Raw genomic sequence first — 12,457 nt, forward strand, 5'->3', positions numbered from 1 at the left:
ATAGGTCATAAACCCCGCCTCCTCCATGTTAGCGGATGGGACTGGGGTCAGACTAAAACAAATTAATTCTCCTTAGATAATTTTTTTTCCCAAAGATTCTTTCTTTTGTTTTCAATAGTTCTCATCACGCTGATTGATGTCCAAGGGGTCTCCTCTCCCATAAGTTTGATTCTAATTCCTACCGCGGTGATGTTAAATTGGGGTGAAACGTCATCATAAGAGCTTTGACTGACAACTGCAGTCACGGAGAAACTTGCGTATCTCTGTTCGGGAATAGCAGATAGAGCGTAGGCTCTGAGAGGACGCCCAGCGTTTACAGTACGAAAACACGACCGAGTGTTTTAACCTGACAGCCTGAGGTGTTCTTCAGTAAACTGGACTACCCGACAGAAGGACCCGAGGCCCCGCTGCACTTTTTCGGTAAGTTAAACGTGTTTGTAAGCTAATCCGTAACTACCGTCCTTAGCTAGCTCCTGAGACCTAGCTAGCTAAGATGAGCACTCGGCTGTCAGGGTTCGTTTAGCTGTGCAGGTGAATGAATTTACTAAAGAAATCAAGAGAAACGCTCCGGGCTGCTCAGTCACTAATTACTGTTACTGTACTTTTATTACAAGTATTATACTGTAAAAGCAACAGGCTGCACCCTGCTTCAGCTCCTGTGCAGAGCTGAATGTTAAATATGTGCAAACAACAGCATGTTTTCAGTCTCTTGCCACATCTGTAAAGACAGTAACTTTTTTTTTTAAAAGCTTGTACTTCAGTAACTCCTTACTTATGATTAAGTAAGTGAATCCTAATGTCCTAAAGTGCTCTCAGTTCAATACAACCCTGTAACAGCAAGTTGAGACAACAACACATTCCTATCCGGTTGTTCAGTCTGACGTCACTAGCCGTGTCTGGGTCTAAACTCCGCTGCAGGTCCATATATCAAACGATCACTGTGGCATTACTGAGAGTTGAAAAACTGTCTAAAGTCTTTCATCTTTAATAAAATGATCAGCGTTCTGCTCTCCCAGGTGTAACAATTGAGTTTAACATCCAGGCATCCATGAAAACGGAATTTATGACATTTAACGGAGTTAGAAGTTAGCAGGGAGTTAGCTCGCTAGCTTCTATCTAAATACAATATAGCATGTCCTGACTGCGGGGTTTTGGAAACAAATTAAAACGTACAGCTCTGTTATCACTTCCAGCATAAATGAAGACAGAAAACTAAACAGCAGTAACGTTTGTAGGGTTACTGAAGTTGGGCTAGCTGGTATATAATGATGTGCTGCGTGACCGCTAGCGACACAGCTACGTTAGCATAATATAAACAAGCTAACTTTTTTTTCCACTCGATAAAAGTTACCGTGAGTGTTCTCGGTGGTCAGGAACAAATGTAATCGCATGGCAGGATGCTGTAAAAGGACCAAACTTCAGCCAGGAGAACAACTGAGATAATCCATCCACAATACGAGGTTAGTCATTCATATACTGCTGCATGGGCTGGGCTGTAGTTACATCCTAAGGTTTTAAAAACTGAGCTTAAATAAATGATTAGCGGTAATAAAAGCCGAGGGAGGTCAACAGTGATCACTGACTGTTTTAGGAGCTTTTTGAGATCAAATAGAAGAAAATACATAACATTAAACATGTTAACAACACAAAAGCCATATTAAACGCAGACTACTTTAGACCCGTAAGTAGGATTCGTCGCGTCATCACTGAACAACCGGATAGGCCCACGTTATATCGAGATATGTGTTGACAAGTTCTCGTGCAAACATTCTTTTCTCGCCCTTCAAACAAGACACACAGGCAGGTAGGGCTGCAACAAACTATTTAAACTAACACTCTTTTTATTGCTGTCATATAATACATCTGTTTTATTTGTAAAGTATGAAACAAACAAAGTTTAAATCTTTCCTTTTTTTGATATTACATGTTGGCTTTGGCACATATTATTTCTCGTTCACTGACTTGTGAACACTGTTTGTGATCTGTCTTGTTTCTCTGTTCAAATAAAATAAAACTAACCAAGTACACTTTTAAAACTTTTTTCTTTTATTCATTTTTATTTGAATTCAATTCAATTTTATTTATATAGCGCCTAATCACAACAACAGTTGCCTCAAGGCGCTTTCTATTGTAAGGTAGACCCTACAATAGTACAGAACCCAACAATCATATGACCCCCTGTGAGCAAGCACTTTGGCGACAGTGGGAAGGAAAAACTCCCTTTTAACAGGAAGAAACCTCCAGCAGAACCAGGCTCAGGGAGGGGCGGCCATCTGCTGCGACCGGTTGGGGTGAGAGAAGGAAGACGGGATAAAGGACAGAAAAATGTTATAATGTAATGTGGTGAAATTATTATCAACCAGGTGGTTCATGAGACAATTATTTTAAAGTAGTCTGGTTTTAACATTAACAATGAAGAATTATAATAAAAATGTAATGCATCTAGGCTACGTCCACATGTACCCAGGTATTTTTGAAAACGCAGCTTTTTAGATGCAGGTGTCAGGTAAACTTTAACGTGCTCGTGAGAAAACCCTAGAGAAGAAATTAGGTCTCTTCAATGGGGCATTTCTTTTGAAACTTTTGACAATCACGTTTTCAATATTGTCTTGGCCATTAAACATTAACTCCAGGACAGTGTTTGGATTTTTCCACTTTTGCCGGAGTTCATTGTACACTTTCACACTGACTTCTTCAGTGTTCTCTAAGGACATTTTAAGCTTTTGGGACAAAATTTTAGCCCAAATCCTGTGGGTAAACCTGTTCATGATGGCTTTATCTGCCCCTGGAGGCAATTTCCCTGCCTCATTTGCGTTGCTTATAGCGTGCAGAACCAAATCTTTAGTGAAGCTTTCAACAACTTTTACGTACTCTTCTCGGTTTTTATATATAGTGAGTACTCTTTTTGGTAAGGCCAACAGGTGTTTTGTAAATGTTGGGACAGTAATATCGTCAAGCCGTTCGCTCAGATATAAAATCAAATACTTCTCCCTGCAGTTATGTGCTTTGCAAAGATTGGTGAAAATGTCCTTGTTGATATTGGTCAGCCTTTTTGGAGATGGATCCAAATCCCTCTCGTCAATCTGAGGCCAGATTTTTTCAAGCAGACGATCGCTGATAGAGTCGGAGTTGTGGCACCGTGTGAAGTCCTTGTATTTAGACGAGGCTTTGCCTGCGGCCTCTGAAACTACCAACTGAATAACTTTGTAAACACACATCTTTTCTTCAGACAGATAATCAGATGCCAGAGTGACATCATAAGAACCAAAATCTGAATCAGACTTACGGACTGACCTATGTAGTGTTTTCTTCACAGGCTTTTCCAGGGGGGAAGCTTCTATGTTGTCCAAGTCTTTTGTATCAGCTGAGTAGTTTTTCTTCGGTTCTACTGTGGCTGCGGTGAGGGTTTGAGGAGGAAACCTCTGGGATGACACAGACGCTTCTTCCTCAGATGACTCACAGCTGAAACCTATTAAAATATCTGGATATATGCAAGGTGGTGCAGGTACACGATGCAGTGTTAGAATTTCTCTGTTTTCACTGTCATCTGTGGATGTTTCATCAAGACTGCTCTCCTCTGCAGTCAAATGCAGCTTGAGGTTTTTTGAGTCTGAAGAGTCCTCCAGTCCTGGAGTTTCTGTTTCTTCATTATCACCGTGGTCATCTACAGAAATTTCTTTCAGGATGCTGTCCTTTGCTCCTGTTTCTTCTGTTTTCTCAGGGGACTCTGTGTGCACTGAGTGAAGAGAAGGCTGATTATTCTGCGTGGACACTGCATCTCCCTTCTCCACGGTTGTGTCCATTGCATCCACTAACATGGAACAAAGTTTCAACATGTCTTTCAGCAAAGTGGAAGGCAGCTCAGTGTTGCAGTACTCTGGGTTGAACTGCAGAGATTGCCACTGTGGTACAATTGTACCAAAAAAGTGGTCACTTAAGGACTTCCATGTTTCCACTGAGGTGTTACTGTGTGGAGTTGTCATGTTTAAGTTTGTATTACTATTTCTCTGACTCTGAAATGTAGAAGAGGAAATAAATTGTTGGCTGGTTGGAGTTGGACTAGGCATGTGTACTCTTTGTAAACCAAATGCTTGAGAGTCTGGACGGCCCCTTTATATAGGTTTAAGCCCCGCCCACGTTCGGCTGCAGCCACTGTGACGTCATCCACTTTCCTTTGAAGTTGAACCTTCAAAGGTTTGGGGGCGGGGTTTAAGCTAATCTCTGACACAGCTGCATGACATTTAAATGGCATAAACTATTAATTTAAATTACCCATTGTAAATGTTGTTCTTAAAGCAGACTGGTTAATAATAATTTCACCACATGATATTTTCAAATTATTTTGTATTTGCTTAAATAAATGCATAATTCAAAGACAAGTTCGGTGATTTTTCATTGTTTATCAAATTACAGTTGGACATTTTAGGTGTTCCCTAAATTTTAATGTAGGTGTAACCCAGTGTTAATTTGGTTATCTGATATTGTGTGATATTCAGTATATATGTATATATCTATATTGAGTGTTATAAAATGTTCTTCAATGATTTTGAGTTGTTTTTTTTTAAATTGCTATTGGTTTGCGGCTGCTTTACGACAGTCCACTGTGGTAGTACATCCTAGCGGGAGGGGCTATGAGCTCACGTGGCTTGTAGCTGTGCCAGAGAGCAAGCTTGGGTAATATCTCTGTTAAACAAGAAGTCACATACTTGGGACTGCTAATATCCAAAGACCAAAAATCAAGATGCTCTTCAAACTTCACTCCAATTATACAGAAAACCCTAAAAAAGTTCAACCAGTGGCTGCAAAGGGACTTGTCTTTGAAAGGTAGAGTGTTAATTACTAAAGCAGAAGGGATATCCCGATTAACATATGCTGCTCTCTCCTTACATCTGGATAAGAAAATTAGTAAAGATATTGACCGTATGCTCTTTAATTTTATATGGAAAAACCGTACGCATTATATTAGAAAAACTGTTGTGATGAATAAGTACGAATCAGGTGGGCTTAACGTCTTAGACTTTTCTACTTTAAATAACACTTTCAAAATTAATTGGGCTAAACATTTTCTTAAAAACCCTACCTCTATCTGGAACTTTATACCATATTATATTTTCTCTTGTTTTGGTGGCTTTAATTTTGTTTTAAATTGTAATTACAATGTTGAGAAACTCCCTGTAAAGCTTTCATCCTTCCATAAGCAGGTCCTCTTAGCGTGGACCCTCATTTATAAACACAACTTCTCACCTCACAAATACCTTATCTGGAACAACAGAGATATTTTATATAAAAATAAATCACTTTTCCTGGAAACTTGGATCCAAAATGGGATCCTATTGGTGGCTCAGCTGGTTAATAAAGAGGGACAACTACTTACTTACAACGACTTTATTGCACTATATAATTTTCCAATCAGTGTTCAGGAATTCTCAATGGTGCTTGGTGCCATACCCTCAGGGACTTTAATGTTATATAAAAACACTGACAGCTCGATCTCTACCTCAGTCACTCTCTCTGATCCAGCTGAGTCACCAATAGGAAAAATCTGCTTTTCACAGGAACTTGGTAATAGCAATAAAAGAATACGTAGTTTATTCCAAGAAGATATCGTCTCTCTCCCATATATAATATCTTATTGGAACCGATTTGTTCCAGATATCAAGTGGAAGACAGTCTGGATGGTCCCCCATAAATATTTGATTGTAAATAAGGTAAAAGAAGTCTCATTTAAAATTCTACATAAATGTTATCCAGCCAGTCACTACATGGTAAAATTTAAAAGGGACATAAATACTAATTGTACTTTCTGTGGGGATCATCCAGAAACTGTGACACATCTTTTTTGGTACTGTTCTTTTACACAGAGATTCTGGAAGGAATTTAGCAGGTTTGTTATTGTCCATATTTTAAGGGAGTTTTCTTTACGATGGGAAGGTCCAGAGAAGGTCCACTGCCAGTTCAGATAGAGGGGGAGGAGGTGGTCAACAAGTACAAGTACCTCGGGCTGTGGGTGGACAATAAACTGGACTGGTCATGCAACACAGAGCACCTGTATAAAAAAGCCCAAAGCCGACTGTACTTCCTCAGGAGGCTGAGGTCTTTTAACATCTGCAGGAAGCTCCTGAGGATGTTTTACCAGTCGGTGGTTGCTGGAGTACTTTTCTATGCTGTGGTGTGCTGGGGGAGCAGCACAGCAAAGAAGGACTCATCCAGGCTGGAGAAACTGATCAGGAGGGCTAGCTCTGTGGTCGGCATGAAGCTGGACACTCTGGTGACAGTGGCAGAGAAAAGGACATTAAAGAAACTGATGGACATTATGGACAATGCTGGGCATCCTCTGCACACGGCCATAAACAATCAGAAGAGTCTGTTCAGTGACAGGTTGCTTCTCCCCAAGACAAGAACTAACAGACTTAAAAACTCCTTTGTCCCACACGCCATCAAACTGTTTAACTCCTCTCTGGAGGGGAGAGGGAGGGGAGACAGGGGGACAAAGGAGGGGGGAACAACTAAGCTGCAGTGCCTCTGCACCTCACTGTACAATACCTTGTGCAATACTTTTTGTAAATAGTCAACAGTGCAATAGACTCAATACTTGAAATGTGCAATTCACTTGTATTTTTATTTTTTATTCCTATTTATTCTATTTATCCCCTTTGTATATTTTATTTATATTTGTCTCTGTATTTATATATGTGTGTGTGTGTGTGTGTGTGTGTGTGTGTGTGTGTATATATATATATATATATATATAACAGTTCTGTAACTGTAACTTCGGTCGTTGCTGTGCTTTTTTTGGAAGTCGAATTTCCCAGAGGAACCCACCCGAGGGATTAATAAAGTTCTATCTTATCTTATCTTATTTGTCATTTGCCTGACAGTTAAAGACAACCTGAGCTCGTTTCACAGCTTCCTTTGTGTCTCTGTAGGTTTCATTTCTAAGTAGCCACGATGCCAGAGAGCGATAGACCTCAATACACTTGGATGTCTCTTTTATTAAGTAAGAAAGTGATTTTGGACTGTTTTGCACACATCTGCAGCTGCTGCATGGTGTCATTTGTAACTGCAACCATATCGGCCTTTTTCAGGCTGTATCTCTGTGAGCTTCTTCATCATGTTTATTGTTCAGGGGATAATTGGTAAGTAGGAGTTGTCCTTTACTCAGACTGAATTCATTTACATTCATTTATGTGTTGGAAGGAAAATTTGAAAAATCAAATAACATGAACTGTGTAACAACAACTTGACGGTCGTCTTCGTTTTCATACTTGTGCTCTGTAGGATGCATATACATTCACGACTGTCCAGCGGATCCCTCCATTCCTATCACAATGGTTATTTCTGGATTCATTTCTTTCTTCTGGGCATTGAGCTGGTGTAAGAATGGATGCAGAATTTTCTGCTACTGTATCATCTCCATTCTCTTTTTTATCTGGTTCGTAGGTAAGTTTATATTTAGTTATATTTAGCTTGTTAACCGTGAAGGTTGCTGTTGTAATACACACAATATATAATACAATAAAAAATATAGAGCTGGAAGTGAACTTTATAGGTTCTCACTAATGAATGATATCAGAAAAAGAAAGATTTTATTTTTGTGAGGTTTAATAAATTGAAATGTATTTGTTTAAAAACTAAACAAGATCAGGTTTGTTGAAAATGATTAGCCACTCTAGAATTTGTTTTCTCAACAAATAATCAACTTGCTGTTTTCTTCTGCTTTCAAGTTCCTGAAATTCAGTTGTGCAGCTTTTAAACACAATAGAAATTTAAAAAAAAATAACCTGGCTGTGAGTTCAGTCATCATGTCTCAAAAGTTATTTATATTGAGGTTTACTAAATTATTGATGAATATTTTTAGCAGAGCTTAGGGTGACTGTAGCGCAGGTGGTAGAGCAGGTCGCCTACTAACCGGAAGGTTGGTGGTGTGATCCTAGTCTGCATGCCAAATATCCTTGGGCAAGATACTAACCCCAGGTTGCTCTCCGATGGGTCCATCGGAATGTGAATGTGTGTATGAATGTTAGCTAGCTAGCACTAAAATCTTAGAAATGTGATTGGGTAAAAGAGCAAGTTGTGTAAGGCGCTTTGAGTGCTCAGAGTAGAAAAGCGCTATATAAGAACCAGTCCATTTACCAAAGCTTTTCGTAGTTTAAGAATTACTGCGTTACAGTAATGTTGTGTGTATCCAAGCATGATAAAACCTTATTTCCTGAGCCCTCATTTATATTTTTCCAGGTACTGTACATGTCTACTGCAACTACATCCTGAACCATACTCCAAACACCGATCTCAAATGCAACATGTATTTCTACCTGTTTGCATTTTGGTGCAGTAACGTGACCTACATCCTGATAGCCATTCATATTTCCTGTCTTATTACTGCTTGCTGCAACAACCGGATGGAGGCTTACGAGATTTCTGATGAGGCTCGGCCACTGCTGTGGCGCTAATCATATCACATATGTATGTATGTATGTTTTTGTATTTCCCATCTCCCCTTAGACAAGTGGACCAATACTGATGAGAAAGAGTAGAATGGGGTCACAATAAAATATATCACACAGTAATAAACATATACTACTACTACTACTACAACTACAAATAATAATAATGACACTGACTAAAATAAAATCATAAGCAAACAACAGGAAAAATATATTAATATTTTCATGTGTGCTTTATTTAGAACATCATATATTTAATGTTGGTTAATCTAGCAACATGTAGTTTTTGATCTTTTGTTAGAGAAATCTTATGATTAACAATTCATGTTTAATCTTTTATTATCATTTATTAGCTCCATGTACTTTGAAACTTTATGAATACAAACAAAGATGTATATATTGTAAACCATATTTAATTTAATAAGAAGAGATCACTATTACATTTGTCTGGAAGAAGTGAACATGATTTATTGAGACACAGAATTCAGTTAAGCTAAGACACCGATCACCCATCATAGCAGAATAAATGACCATGATCTTCCCTATTTAACAATCGTATAAGCTTCCTGTTAATGACGTGTGAGTTTGTGTATTTACAAATATCCATGCTGTTTCTTTTTTATTTAATTCTAAGTAAACAAAATAAATACATACATACAAGGTTGCCTTTTTTATCCCAAAAAGTTGATTCTGTTGATCTAGACGTAGTGTTTTCTGAAAACACTTCGTACTGCTCATTTCAAAATCCATTTCACTTTCCTGTTCGCTCAGGGATTAACATTTGGATTAGCAGATGAATTAGCAACTTCATTTTAGAAATCCTGCTGCAATGCAAATTGGTCATACCGTGAGATGTAAGGAGCGCTCTGATTGGTTGGACAGACACAGGCTGGCTGCCTGGATTTTTCTAGCTCATAGCTTTGCCCTGCTAAGAAGCGTGTGTGCTTGTATAAAGGCCTCGGGATTTACACTCGGCTCAGATATGTGACGAATGAAGGGACCCTGCAGTGAAACGGAGAGCTGAACCTCTGACTGTGTGGCTGTTTACTCAGTCTGACCACCTGTTGAAGGTAACATGCTAACATGGCTAACGCTAGCATCATTGCACGTAGCCCTGTTAAGGTCATCTTAGCTAATGAAAATTTTACGTCACAGCTGTACAAGCTAGCTTTGTGTTTTATAAGCTACGGTGCTCTTCACAAATAAAGCTTGAAGTAGCTCAGACTATTAGACCAGCACTGAGGCCATGGCTCAATGGCTGCAACCTACAGCCTTTAAACTAGTGATTAAAATGCTGACAGTAAACTTGTCAGTCCAGATGTTACCACATTACCTTATGATACTTAGAGTTAAAACAACTGAGACAAGCTGAATAAAATAACAGCTGTCAGTTCTGTCATACCTTATATCAGTGGTTCCCGAACTTTTTTTGCTAGGCCCCCCTTTGTTATTATCAGAGGTGGCAAAAGTACAAACATTTCATACTCAAGTACTGTATTAGTATATACTTGCATTAAAAATACTCCTGCAAAAGTTGATGTTTAAGAATTTGTGGCTAAGAAATAATACGTGTCTACACAGCAAGTTAAAAGTCTAATTTGGAAAAGCCAACATGTAATAGAAAAAAGAAAGAAAGATGTAAACTTTATGTGTGTTTTATGCAGTTAACAAATAAAAAACAGATGCATTATATGACAGCAATAAAAAGCGTGTTAGTTTAAATAGTTTGTTGTTGCCCTACCTGCCTACGTGTGTTCTTTGAAGGGCGAGAAAAGAATGTTTGCACGAGAACTTGGAAACACCTTCTTACATGCCCCATGTTCAGGGTTGGACTGGGACAAAAAATCGGCCCGGGCATTTTGACTAGAGACCAGGTATTATAGAAAAACCATAAATCCTTTAAATGAAAACAAATGCTGTTGTCACAGTGATGTACACTGTCTTGTTGGTATATATGTATCAGTCTAATAAACTTAAACCTACACCATCCTCCCTATTCTGGTATTCTAAACAGTACTTAGCCGAAACCCAGATACTGCTTGGTGAAAACCTGAAATTAAGACAGAGAAGACTAGAGGTGAGACATGATCATTACTGATTACTGATGACAGATTTAGATATATTTTCATAAACCATTCATTTGCCACATCAATAAACAGCATGACAGGGCAAAATATTTTACCTTTAAAAAGTGAAAGGAGAAAGACAGGTGAGAAAGAATAAAACTTCATTTACTTTTTGATGACATTTTACACACAGTACTGGTACAGTATCTAGAAAATGTGGGAAAATACTGGAATCATATACAGTACTTAGCTACTTCTGAAGAAATTATGATGGGACCCTAAAAAAATTACTATGCACAATAATGGATTTCTATACATTTTATGTCAGATGAAAACGTTTGTTGTAAGATTCAGATAATTATTTGTTAAAAGCGAGACATTTTAAATGAGAAAAAGAAAGAAAAGTATTTCTTTTGTGCCCCCCTTTCCATTAATGCCCTACCTGCCCCCCTGGCAACACTTTGCTAGACCCGCCCCTGCACAGTTACCAGCTGTCAGCTACTTAGAAAAGGATCCTGGTGTTATTTGTCTCTCAGAAACAGTTCATAACTTCCCTTCAACTCATTCATGTCACCTAAAAGCTAAACCTGTTTCACCATCACCTGTTCAGCTCTGATGATTCAGTAAGGACATCTCCTGGTTTCATCTTCATGTTTCCCTCTCACCAGATATACAAACCGACATCATGACCAGCAGCTTTACAGCTGTGGCTCCAGCAAACATCAGCTGATACTAGAAATTAATATTAAATAAATTCTAACAACAGCTGATCAAGCTTAAACGTGCTGCTGTTGTTTAGCGCAACATCCACTGGTTTACAAAGTGGGAGATAAACAAACAAGAGAGAAAAGCCGATCAGCTGATCATTGATCAGTTTCATGATTGAAGTAGAAACAGGGGAGGGAGGGGGAGAAAATGAGAGAAGAAGAGGCAGCTGTGCAGCAAAGACAGAATAAATCCAGCTTTGTGTCTTTTTCATTGTAGCTGAAGTCCGGGACAAACTGCGTTCCTTTTCACCTCAATACGAAACGCGTAATATTTTCTCTGAATACGAGACGATTCCGTTTTTTACAGGACGGCTGGAAACTCTAATAACTAACCTTATAAATAAAATAAGATAAAACAAGTTCAACATCAATAATATCATAGCACCCGCCCAGCAGTATATAAACTCCGTCATGCTAGCTAGTACGCAGTACGAGTTATTGTCACTGACTGTAAAAAGTCAGCATAACGAAAATAAAATCCACCTAAACTTGGTTTATATCTGACCCAGATAGACTGCAGGTCATAACTTCTTACCTTCTCACCGCCTCGGGTCTCTGCTCCTCCTGCCTTTCCATCATCCACCTGCCAGCGTGTTGCATCTACTGGCCTCCACCACTTGCTAATGTTACTGAATCTGTGGAAGCTCCGCAATAGCCACCACCAAACAACAGTTATTTTTACACATCTCCCAGCATCTGGCCAATCCACCACCTTTCAGTGTTTATCAGTGTCCAAGATAAAGACAATGTTGGATAACACCTCCCACCCACTCCATGACATGCTGTTCAGTCACAGGAGCACGTTCAGTGAGAGACTGAGATTACCGAAAAGCACCACTGAACGACACAGGAAATCATTCCTGCCTGTGGCCATCTCCCTGTACAACGCATCCACTTAACACACTGGTTACTGCTACAACTACACATGTTTCTTTTCCAGCTATTTATTAATGAGTGACTTATATATATTTATGTATATATTGTACTATTCTTAGTTAGCGTATTGTCTGTCTTGTCTTAATGTTGGTTTATGTTGGTTTATAATGGAGCACTGTAACAAAAAAAATAATTCCCCCCAGGGATCAATAAAGTATTCTGATTCTGATTATACCGTCACGGGAAAAAAAACGGGAAAAAAACAAACAAAACAAAACCCATCGGTCCATAAAAACGAAAAATC

General features: G+C 38.8%; 1 long non-coding RNA gene across 1 annotated transcript; it reads left to right on the top strand.

The window, feature by feature from the left end:
• Positions 1-21: 21 nt before the first annotated feature.
• LOC143416519 (uncharacterized) lies at positions 22-9,077 on the top strand. The gene is made up of 5 exons (XR_013096907.1): positions 22-420; positions 6,927-6,997; positions 7,086-7,136; positions 7,279-7,440; positions 8,236-9,077. It is a non-coding gene; the product is annotated as an uncharacterized LOC143416519 (long non-coding RNA).
• Positions 9,078-12,457: the final 3,380 nt, after the last annotated feature.

This window comes from Maylandia zebra, linkage group LG3, assembly GCF_041146795.1.
Source record: "Maylandia zebra isolate NMK-2024a linkage group LG3, Mzebra_GT3a, whole genome shotgun sequence".
In the NCBI taxonomy this organism is placed as follows: Eukaryota; Metazoa; Chordata; class Actinopteri; order Cichliformes; family Cichlidae; genus Maylandia; species Maylandia zebra.